Here is a 12,020-nt window from a genome sequence, read left to right as displayed (position 1 = left end):
GAACATGGCTACAGGTCATAATCTACTACTTTTCCTAAGTTTAACATTTACAGTAGAAATGCTAAGGAGAGATGCAATGTTAATCAAGACAGGAAAGACAAAATAATCTGTCTCTGGGCTGCACCTTGAAAGGGGATGTCCAGGCATCCCGGCAGCAGTTGGAAGACGTCAAGCATTGAGAGAAGTTAAACAGGTCAGTACTAGGTAGGCTCCACAAAAGAATGATTCCATGCACAGCCAGGGGAATTCTTTCTGCTAAGCAGCAAAGAACAGATATAAGATACTGCATTTTTAGACGGACAAAAGGATTGGCTAGGACTGTACACTTTAGAATTGAAATAGGAACATGGAAGAATGAGAAATAAGCAAGAAGAGAAAAATAGACACTGAATGCTAGTTAACAAAACAAAACCAAAAATTCATTAAAGTATGCTACAAAACTGTACAAAGCCTGACTCTGTTCTTATTCTATAGGCTAGCGCTGTCCAGCACTGTAGAAAAAAATGGAAATATTCTATATATATGCTGTTCAGTAAGAGAGCCATATGTGTCCATATGTGGCTGCTGAGCACTCAAAATGTGGCTATTGTAACTGATAAGCTAAATTTTTAATACAATTTAAATTAAATTTAAATAGCTACATGTAGCTAGTGGTTCCATACTGGATAGCACAGTTACAGGCCCTGTGAAAAGTTGTTACCTTATAAATCTTCACATATGAGTGAACTAATTTCTGAGAATCACAAGATAACTGTGAACAAACTAATTTGGTAAGGAATGGGACACCAAGGTTGGGGATGGTCTGAGAGACCCAGAGGTTTGGTTTATGAGACTCAGAGGTTCAGTTTTTTCACTTCCTTGGCTGGACAGTTTTTTTGTTTTTTTGTTTTTTTAATTCTGTCCTATGTATCAACAGGGAAAGGAAAGTAGTTTCAACAAATGGTTAGACCATCAGATGTAAATATAAAGTGAAACTTGACACCTACCTCACGCTATACACAAAATTTAATTTGAGATGGATCACATACCTAAACAAAAAAAGCCAAAACTATCTTCCTGATCTTTGGAACAGGAAAAGATTTCTTAGGATCCAGAAAGCACCAAATATTGAGAAAAATTGTTGTAAAATTGTTAAATTTTCAAAACTTCCTGTTAACCAAAAAAGCACCATTAATAAAATAAATAGGTATGTTACAGACTGGGAGAAATGTATCTATGTATTCATAAATACATGTATCTGGCAAAAAGGACTGGTATCCAAAATATGTAAAGAACTCCTACAAACTGATATTTAAACAAAAAAAACAAAAACCAAAAAACCCGAGTTTGAACAGACACTTCACAAACAGGATCAATGAATGGCTAATAAGAAAATGAAAAAAGTGTTCAATATCATTAGTCATCAGGCAAATTAAAATTAAAATGACCAAGAGATACAACTACAATACCCACCAGAATGACTACAATTAAAAAGACTGACATAACATGAAATGTTGGTAAGGATATGGAGCAACCCAAACTCTCATACTTTCCCAGTGGAAATGTAAGATGGTCTAACCACTTTGGCAAATGGGTTTCTCAGTTCCTGTAGTTAAACGTACATTTACTTATCAATTGAGCCAATGATTCCTCCCCAGGTATTTACCCAAGAGAGACGAAGTATATGTGCACACAAAGATTTGTATGCAAATATTCATGGAAGTTTTATTTATAATAACCCAAAGTGAAGACAACCCAAAAGTCTACAACAGGAGAACAAATTGTGCCATATTCATGCAATGGAGCACTACTCACCACACTACCGACAGACTCAACATGTATTTATCTCAAAAACATTAGGTTGAGCAAAAGAAGCCAGTCCAAAAGAGCACATACTGTATGGTTCCACCTATATATAATTCTAAAACAGCAAAATCAATGTGTGATGAAAGGAATCAAAACAGTAATTTCTCAGGGGGGTAAAAAACTGGGTGAGAACTGTCACAAAGGAAGTTTGTATGTGATAAGAATACTCTGTATCTTGACGGGGTATGTTATGTATACACTGTAATCAGCTCCTTTCACTATATTTAAATTATACATCAATAATAAACAATTTTTAAACACTGTGTAAAATGCACTCATACTTACTGGCAGTTATTTAAAATGCAGGTATTACGTCCCTGAAAATGTGTGGGAGACCAAAATGAAGTTTACTGGATAATAAACTGTGAAGCATGTTGAAAGATGGTTTCCTAGGATGTAAAAGAGTGCACTTTAGTGTGTTACAGCTCAGTGTGTTGCAATCAGCATTTTATTTTAATGAAAGAGAACTGAAGAGAATATTAGAATGTAATACAAAATATCAATGTGTCATGGTAAGAACAAGAATTGTTTTGTGAAATGTAAGTAAATGTGTACTCAGTTATGATGGAAAGCCTATTTCTTATTGTGGGCTGTAATAAAAAATGTTTGAAAACCGCTCAAGTATTTAAAGTTCTTCTCAACTGTTGGTTATAGAATTTAACCTTTAAGGAGTATGCTGCCACCAGGTGGAGGTCGCATGCCACAACTACAGGATCTTAGCCACGGAATATTAACCTTTCATGTGCCATGGACTTATTTAGTCAACTGTGAAGCTGATGAAACTTGCTCGGAATAATATTTTTAAATGCATGAAATACAACACATAGGATTAACAAGAAAACCAATTACACTGAAGTACAGTTGTCTTAACAAAAGAAAAATTTGAGGCATAGGAATGTATGCACTTGTTTATTAAGGTATTGGGTCTTGTCACATAGTGATGGAGCTAGCACTAGTACAAATCTGAAGTAGTGATAAGCATAAATGGTATCTTTATTATCTGAAACAACCATAACGCAATATGAAAAGAGCTATAATTTCTAATGGTGACAAATACTGCTAATATTATTCATATTTTTATTATGAATCCTACATTCATAATAAAAAGGAAAACTAAATTTACTAGAACTTGGTCACAATAAAGATGTAACTTTTTCCCATGCAAGTTCACTGGCCTCTGAATTCAATCACAAGCCCATTGAAGTTCCAGAGATTCTGGAATAAAAGCCCTTCCAAAGTGGTAAAATATGTCTCAACACATTTTATTGCAGGTTCCTACAGTTGTTCTTTCCTGATTTTTAAATCTAAACCAAGTTCACTGCTACCTTTTCATTAGCAAAACTAATTCTGTTTTTTTTTTTCTTGTAACCCTCTCACCACCGCAAAACTAATTCTTTAAAAAAAAGGGGGGGAGGGGTGGGAATCTTAAGCTTAAGACACTTAAATTGATACTGTAACAGCAGCTTTCTGAAGAATTAACCTAATAGTAAGGTCCAATTTGGTATGTTTCTCACCATTTTGTGATCCTGATCACAAATAACCTAATCTAAGTTTCAAAATAAACAGATTGAGTAGAATGTCTCTTTTTAGAAAAATAAATTGTTAAATCTTACTGTGGTGATCAGACTTCCCTGGGGTTTCTGGAAACCTCCATCCACTGTTTGGTAGGCAGTCCCCTCCCCCGCAGGGGGCTCTCCCTCCGCAGCCTGCAGTTCTGAGCTCTCTGAACTCCCTCCCACACTAGGCAGAGGTATTCCGCCTTTCCAAAGTTCCCTGCTCTCAAAGCTTTTCTTCTTGTCTCTCATGAGAAAACAGAAGTGAAAAAAAAAAAAAAAAAAGGCTTCTTACACTACCAGCAGCACAGCCTCCCTTTCTCCTCCTCCTTAATTAGGAGACTGTTATTTCTAGTCTCAGAAGATCAGCTCTCCAGCTTTCTTCTGAGAGGAGCAACATGGTAACCATCACTTCTTTCTCCGCCCAGAACTGGTCACTCTGCAGAGGCCAAGCCACCTCTTGAGCAATCAACAGGCTTCTAGGAATAGCTTCACATCGCATGCACTGGGCTGCGAGTCCCCCAGCCAGGATCTGGTCTGGCTTCTATCCCCTCCACCCAGAGGATGCAGCCAACAACCAGGGAGTCACCCCCAACTCCTCCCTTTCTCTAACTGTCCGGAATCAGTCACGCATCTTGTCCATTTTAATTTTTTAGAGAGTTCTCAAACACACTTCTCTCTTGCTCTGTTGCTCGTATCTTCTCCCACTTGGAAGATTACAGTCACATCTATCGGTGTCCTGGATGAACCCTCAATGCATATCCGGGCAATCTCTAACCTACAAATCGGATCAGTCCACTCCTGCTGCAGCTCAGAGCAGCAAGTCACAGGCCTCTAATGAGGTCCACGTCTTTGTCTTCTGCGCCTGACTTTTTCATCCTTGGCTTACATTACAACTTGCCTCATTGCTTCCATTCTTGTTGAGCTCCTATGCATCCTCGAACCCTAGTAGGAGTGTGGCCAACTCTGTGAAGGTGTTCTGAAGTTTCTCTTTCCCTGCTCTGGACCAGCCCATTCTTCATGTGATTATTTATTTCTACATTAAATGACTGGCCCAGGTAAGGCCCCCATCCTAGGCTATAGGCTCCATGGAGACAGGTCTATACCTCTGCCAACCCTGTATCCCCAGTGATCAACACAGTACCAGCCCTCGGTGAATGCTTAATATTTAATGAAAGGAAGAACAAACGAAAAAACAAATGACAGAACAAGTTAGCCCCAAGTATTGGGCAAATCACAGCCTTGTCCGCAAAGGGAGAGCTCTAAGCCCTTTCCAGGGACAAAGCCATTCCTATTCGGCCCAGTGCACTGATACATCATAGAAAACTTCCTCTCTCCCTATTCTGAAGTAGCAACAACTCTTCCATCACCTACAACAACCAGTCATTTTTCATATTTTGTGAAATGGGAATACAAGAATCTTAGGATTACTTCACTGGAAACTCACTGCCAACTGAGCGTGTTGGTTATTTTTCCTATCTCTTTCCTAAGAATTCCAGAGGTGCAACTCACACTATTTCTAAGTCCTCAGAGGTGGGAGGTCTTGTCTTCTGTGTTTATATTAAATATAAGAATAAGGGTGAAAATATTAACATTTCTCACCCACAAAGCCATCTCTGGAGCATCCTCAGAACTCTTAAGAGATGTAGAAAGGTCCCCACATTCTCTCACGCACTCATTGATCATCTGAAACACCTGCTGAGTTTCACAGGCGCACTAGCCAGGCCCTCAGAGAGGGAGGGGCAGCAGCTGGGCACTGTGGCATGTGTGACCACGGCACATACCCAAGGACCAGAGGGAGTGGAGTGACAGCTCTGCCCGAGGAAGGTGAGGGAAGGGAAGGTGGTGTCGCAGTCAAGTACTGACAAACAGGGCAAGCAGTGCAGAAGGAAAAATGAACAACGCCCCATGCAGAGAAACAGTCTGACTAGCTCGCATGCTTTGGAGATGGAAAAGAGTCTAAATGCAGAAAAACAGGGCATTGTTGGCAGATGGGGCCAACGGGGCAGGAAGGCTCAGGCCACAGAGGGACCTTGGACAGACCGAGGTGGCTGGTGGGCTGGAGGGCTCACTTGGGTAGGAGTGTGGAGCATGGGCGGGGAAGGGGAAATCACTGGAACCAGACAGATTCAAAGTCACTGCAGGAACCCAAATAAGAGCCCAAGCAAGGTGATCTCAAGGTGAAGGGGAAGGGGCACATTTGAGGGATACTCAGAAGACAGAAGTAAGAGGATGTGGTTGGATGAGAGGGAGAGGAAGGACAAGGGTGAGGCCCAAGGCATGTGGGCAGTTTCTACCACACCCACGGGGCTTCCAGAGGCAGCTTACATACATGCGTCTGTTGCTGAGAAGCCATAAAAATCATCATTGGCATTTTACACCCACCTGGCATTGAGGGTGTAAGGCAGCTTCAAGTAACAAGGCAAACATTAAAAATGGAGAGAATAAGTAAAGGCAAACAAGGGTAAAAACATAAGATGAAACCAATGATAGGCCTGCACGAACTTCCCACCACAGTCCCAAGTCTTTGCAACATCTGGCTCTCAGATTCCTAGGGTACAAATGTGAAAATTACAGCACCAATCAGAGTCAAGAAGATGAGAAGGAATCCACGCTGATGATAACTCAATCATTTCTGATACTACAGCTAGAAGGAGTTTCTCCTAAAGGCCTCCTCAGAAAACATGGAAATTTTCTTCCTGGAAGTACAAATTTTACAAAAAAGTTTTAGAAAACATATTACATATTTTCATATTAGCACAAACTGCATATATCTTACAGCATAAAATTTTATAGTGATGTGATTTTTAAACAATCACAGTTTAAAATATGGATTGTCATTTACAGAGCACCTATGTTCCATGCACTGTGCTAAGTTTTACTCAGAGCATTCAATTAAATCTTTGCCACTCTGGTGAAGGAGCACAATGATTATTTGCATTTCATAGATAAGGAAGTTGAATTCGGGAAGGTCTAGTCCAAGATTACACAGGCAGTGAGTGCCAGACCCAGGAATCAAATCCAGATCTGAGAGACTCCACATTGCCAGACATTATTCTGAGGAAATTTAACGCCTGTGGAAGGCTACTCAGGACACGCTTCCAGCCTCATGTGGGAGCACGTTTAGGCTCTCTAGCCTGGAACCCACTCCCCTTTATTTGGGAGCTGGCTCCTATCCCCTCTAGGTGAGCGATGGCAGCCCCATGTGCCCTAAAACACCCTATGCCTTAGTGCCTGGTGACTGCACCAGGGATTCTCAACAGAGTCCCGCAGCTCCCTTCCCTGGGCAGCCTGATTCCCTGTCTAACTCCATTCCAACACAGGTACAGAGAGCTCAGACACTCAAGTTGCCACTGTAGAGCACCATGCTGAAACCCAAGTGCAGTGAAGCAGTGAAAGTCCCACCTTAGAAAGAACGAGGTGGGAGGGGTGGTTAGGGAGAAGAAAGGGTGAGGAGGGGAAAGAAAAGAATGCAGGAGAGGATGACAGCAATAAACCCTGTGAGAGGTGGGGTAGAGCTGTGAGGGTAGGAAGAGAAGTCTCCTGACATTAAGAATCCCTATCCAGATAGTTAAAAGCTGAAGAAAAGTCAATGCAAGTGTTCTGTCAATTGAATTCCCTTGGCCTGTTATTCATGTGAAATACTGGCCCAGGAAATCCAAGCTTGTAGTTTACATTTAAGAAAGGGAACCAGCATACCTGTTGGATGGCATACTCCGTAAACTCACAGACAGGTCAGGAGATGGGAGAATAAAGAGTCATTCTGTTGGAATACACTATATATTTAGTCCAATTGCAAAAATTTACTAATGGTGAACAAGTGAGCAATAACAATAGTTAAGATTCATGGAGCACTTGTGTGCCAGACACTGTGTCAAGCCCTTTCTGTACATTATTGCATTTAATTCTCATAGCAACCCAAAAGGCAGACACTATTACCCCTTGGTGTTCTGGAAACACTGAGAAATTTAAAAGCACTCTTTCTCTTTTAGGAGATCACTGGTGATCATGACTGGGTTTTGTTTGGTGCAGTGCCTTGCCAACCTGGCAATACTTGTGAGATCGGGTACAAGGAACACTCCATAATCTCAGTGACAGAATTAGACACAGCCTGAATTTGAGATCATAACACACAAAGAAGGCCTGGAGAAAGTCCTTTGATGACTAATGGGAGAATGGCCTAGCACAGGAAGTCCAAAGACCATGAATCTCTTCTAATGATGCCCCAGTTTAGGGGGGGTGGTACCACCCTCCTTTCTCTACTGTCAGTTTCTGTATATACAAAATGAGTGGACCGAACCAAATTGCCTTTAAGATGCCTTCCCTTTAAGATCTCATCTCCTGGTCATTTTGGTTTGCAACCATTTACTTGGATTCTACTTGCACACATAGTGTCTGTCCTCCTGTGGAGGTTATAAAAGAGCCAAACTGAGACTAGCACCTCATGCTGTCCTCTGTCAGTCCATTATGGGCCACCTACCAGGTGGCCTTTGTGGAGGAGCTGCTTTCTGTTACCTTTGGGTTGTCAATGTCTAGTACTGGGTCTGGCACACAGATGGTTGTGAAGAGTGTTTGTTAAATGAAAACATACATCAGTGATGAAAATTAAGTGGCTGGCTTATTCTCTCTCTAGGAGGGATTACCTCCCTCTCACCTGCACCCTGAACTCAGAACAAAAAACACTACAGAATCAAGCTCATGGTTTACAACTAAGGTTGCCCCAGGTATGCACAGATTACTGTCACTCATGAATCGGAATGGCTATTTCTCCACTTTCCAGTCAATCAGGCAGAACAAGATGCAAGCACAAAGCCCTGGTTGACAATGTGAATCCAGACCCATTAAAGGGAACTTCCTTGGTTGCACATGGATGACTAGTTCTTTAAGCTTGAGTTTTTTGGGTTAAAGGGCTGCTTGGGAAGGTGTGACTTGTCTGAGGAGAAAAGGACTCAGGAGGGGAGGGAGCTCCTGTCTCCTGTTTAGTGTCTGTTGTGGAACCTCTGACTATAGGTCAAGGATGTGTAACTTCCCAATCACTTGTTTTCCACAACAGATTTATGACTATGGTTAGGAAGGATTCTACAAAGATAAAGAGTAAAACACAAAGGAAAGAGAAAGATGAGGGAAAAGCAGAACAAATGACTTAGCAGCTTCTAAAAGGAGGAGAAAATCAAGTAAGAGGCTGTGATGTCCTTCAGTAAACCACCTCTGGTATCCTATTAAGAAAGAGTTTTGTGTTTTGACCCAGAGTGCTACAGGGTGGCTCACACTCTCCCTGGGTAAGATTTGAGATGGGAAGCAAAGTACTGCTTGGAATAAAGCAATGGTCAACCACGTTATTATGAAGGGCTGCTTAAATTTAACATATGCCCCTGGGACCCTGTGGTAGAAATCCAGGCTGAATCACAAACTCTCAAAGCCATCACTGCATGAAGAATACATTTGGGAATAGGTTTTCAGATGAGAACTGACTTCATTTCTTTAGACACCCTCCCTAATGGTTTTCAGGACATGATTCTTTCAAGTATAACCTGCAGGTATCTTCCCTTAGTCGACTGGTCAGTGGCACAGACACAGCAGGTGTGGCAATGAGTAAAACAGTGGCTTGGTTCAGCACAGACCTGACTTCAAATCCTAGCCCTGAGCTTCAGTGGCTCTGAGACGCAGGGTAAGTTCCTCCAATGTAAAAATGGAGACAGCAATGAAAACTACCTGATGTGGTTATTTTGAGCATGACATGACACAATGTGGGCATAAGGCTTCCGCACCATGCCAGCCACACAAAAGGCTCAAGGAAGAAATACTGGCTGCTTTTCTCATTTTTTTCCTCCAAAGGTAGAATTTGTCTCAAATTCCAAAGAATTTTAAATGAATTCTGAACTGTCAGTTCCACAAGATTTACAAATACGTAGGGCAGAGGTTTCCACCTATTTCTATTAAGAGTCAATAAATGCCTCATAATTCTTCTGCACGGTTTTACTCTGGCCACACACTGCTTCTATGAAAAAGAGCAGATGGCTTGTAATCATACCACATTACAAGTAAAAATATGAACTCTCCTCTTACATATTTCTGCAAGAAAGCACATGAAATGAAAAGATAACCTGACAGAAACTGTAATGTACTCGTCCGGAAGGCCCCTGACTTCAGAGGGTACGAAGTGGCTGGGACGCAAGCATCACTTATATTTAGTGACATTTATGCTGGTCAGGAGCATGTTCTGGATCAATTATGGCATCTATAATCTGAAAGTGGAGTATGGGAAACAACAGGAATATCAGCGCCCACAAATTTTGTCCACAACTTGATCTAACATGTGTGATCATGAGGCTTTGGAATGTGGCTTTGATTTTAAACTAAGAATTAACATGTTAGAAAATATTCTTTAATATTTGTGAAGAATCTTGACATGAAAGAAAAACTTTTCAGTTTATGAGTTAGAGGAATTTATGACAAACTACATATGAGTCAAAGAAAACCCCTGTAAATATTCCCCTAGTGATCAACATCTAGGTTGGCAGATTGTTCTAAAGGGTGGCCAGTCTTGGAGGGAGATTTCTTGAAGCAGGAAGGAAGAGGAGAGACAGGTAGCATAATTTTCCTACCTCTGTGGGTGAAACCAAAGCTTCTTTGATAAATACTTTGGGGATTCTGGATGACTTAGAGGAATTGTTTATTTGTTTATAGGTAAAATAATTTAAGGAATCCCCCCGTAGTGGTATTTTTACCCTGGAATCTTCTCATCTACTTTCTTTCTTTTTTTTTTTTTGAGATGGAGTCTTGCTCGTCGCCCAGGCTGGAGTGCAGTGGCACAATCTTGGCTCACTGCAAGCTCCGCCTCCCAGGTTCACACCATTCTCCTGTCTCAACCTCCAGAGTAGCTGGGACTACAGGCGCCCGCCACCACGTCCAGCTAATTTTTTGTATTTTTAGCAGAGACGGGGTTTCACCGTGTTAGCCAGGATGGTCTCGATCTCCTGACCTCGTGATCCGCTCGCCTCGGCCTCCCAAAGTGCTGGGATTACAGGCGTGAGCCACCGCGCCCAGCCCTCATCTACTTTCTAATATAACAAAAGACTTGCCAGATAAAGCTATGACAGGTACTCTCTGCTCAATCCAGCTGTCATTTAATTTTTACTGGGGTATTAGTATTGTATGAGTACTGTTTTGTTTTTTGTTTTTTAATGTACAGCTGTGTCACAGAATGAGTACTGTGTATCAAGGGGGTCATACATTTACTCTTTCAAAGTGGGTGTCAACTTTGACAGGCCAAAGATGGGGCTAAGTGTGATCTTTACAGGAGACAAACAGCATTGAAGTATGTGGCTGTAAACTAAAACACAACCTCAGAATGAGAAGTTTCTACTATTTCAGGGCTCAGGGTTACCAGAACCTTGGAGAGCCCCAACAAAGTCAAATCCTAGGCCTGTTTGTGCCCTTGGTCACACTGATCATCCTGGCTCTGCTAGTTCAGGAAAGCTCTCTGTGTGTATGGCCTTAGGGATATTTACCCACTAGAGCCTCGAGCCTAGACTACTGGTTCTCAGAGTACCAGCAGCCGAGGCATCTCCTGAAGCTGATTTGATGTGCAAATTCTTGGATCTTACTCAGACCTACCCAATCAGCAATTACAGAGAGGGAGCCCAGGATCTGGTGTTTTAACAAGCCCTCCAGGTGATTCTGGCACATGCTGAAGTTTAAGAGCCACTGCTACAGGCCCCCTTGTATCCTGGAAGAATACTAATAGCATTCTCTGTAGAATACAGTAACTTCTTTTGAGGTTACAATAGAAAGGAAGAAAAAAAACTCTGATGAAGTTTCACCCTGTTATACAACAGGAAATATATTCACCAGAATATATTTTAACTGTAAAACTCACAAGTAAAAAAATCACTGTTTTATCATAATTACAAGAAAATAGTTCCTTTAGTGTAAATTATGAGTTTATTTAAAAACAAAAAACAAGGCTGAGCATGGTGGCTCATGTCTATAATCGCAGCACCTTGGAAGGCCAAGGTGGACAGATTGCTTGAGTTCAAGAGTTCGACTGTAGCCTGGGCAACATGCCAGAACCCCATCTCAACTAAAAATAAAAAAATTAGCCAGGAATGGTGGTGCGCGCCTGTAGTCCCAGCTACTCAGGAGGCTGAGGTGGGAGAATCATCTGAGCCTGGGAAGTCGAGACTGCAGTGAGCCAAGATTGTGCCGCTGCACTCCAGCCTTGGCAACTAGAGTGACATCCTGTCACAAAAAAACATTCTCCAGAGGTGAATGTGATGTGTAGCCAGCGTGAGAGCCACAGATAAAATAATGCCTTGCTGAGCATCTTCAAAATTCACCTCTGAATTAGGATGATAAAGATGATGAAAATCCAAAGGGAAAAAGAAATCTACCTGCTGGATGAAGGGAGAGCCTTAGGAAGAAACAGAAAGGAAAGGCCAGAAATGAAAAAGAAAGGGAGCTGTGAACTCCAAACAATAAAGGAGCAGATACAACTGCATTTAAATCCTTTAATGAGTTCAGATGACTGGGCTCAGAGGAATCCATCCCAGGGCACCAGAGCCTGGCACGACCACCGGGATGAGGAGGAGCACAAGAGTTACACGGAGAACCTAGAGAGAC

At 41.7% G+C, this 12,020-nt stretch overlaps 1 protein-coding gene across 1 annotated transcript in view; it reads right to left on the bottom strand.

Annotated features, from left to right (window-relative positions):
- Window positions 1–12,020, bottom strand: part of SLX4IP (SLX4 interacting protein) — a 195,597-nt gene that overhangs the window by 69,604 nt on the left and 113,973 nt on the right. The window lies entirely within an intron of this gene.

The sequence above is a fragment of the Macaca thibetana genome, chromosome 10, assembly GCF_024542745.1.
Source record: "Macaca thibetana thibetana isolate TM-01 chromosome 10, ASM2454274v1, whole genome shotgun sequence".
NCBI classification, from domain to species: domain Eukaryota; kingdom Metazoa; phylum Chordata; class Mammalia; order Primates; family Cercopithecidae; genus Macaca; species Macaca thibetana.
Note: the sequence above shows the minus strand (reverse complement) of the source record. Positions and strands in the feature narration are given on the sequence as shown.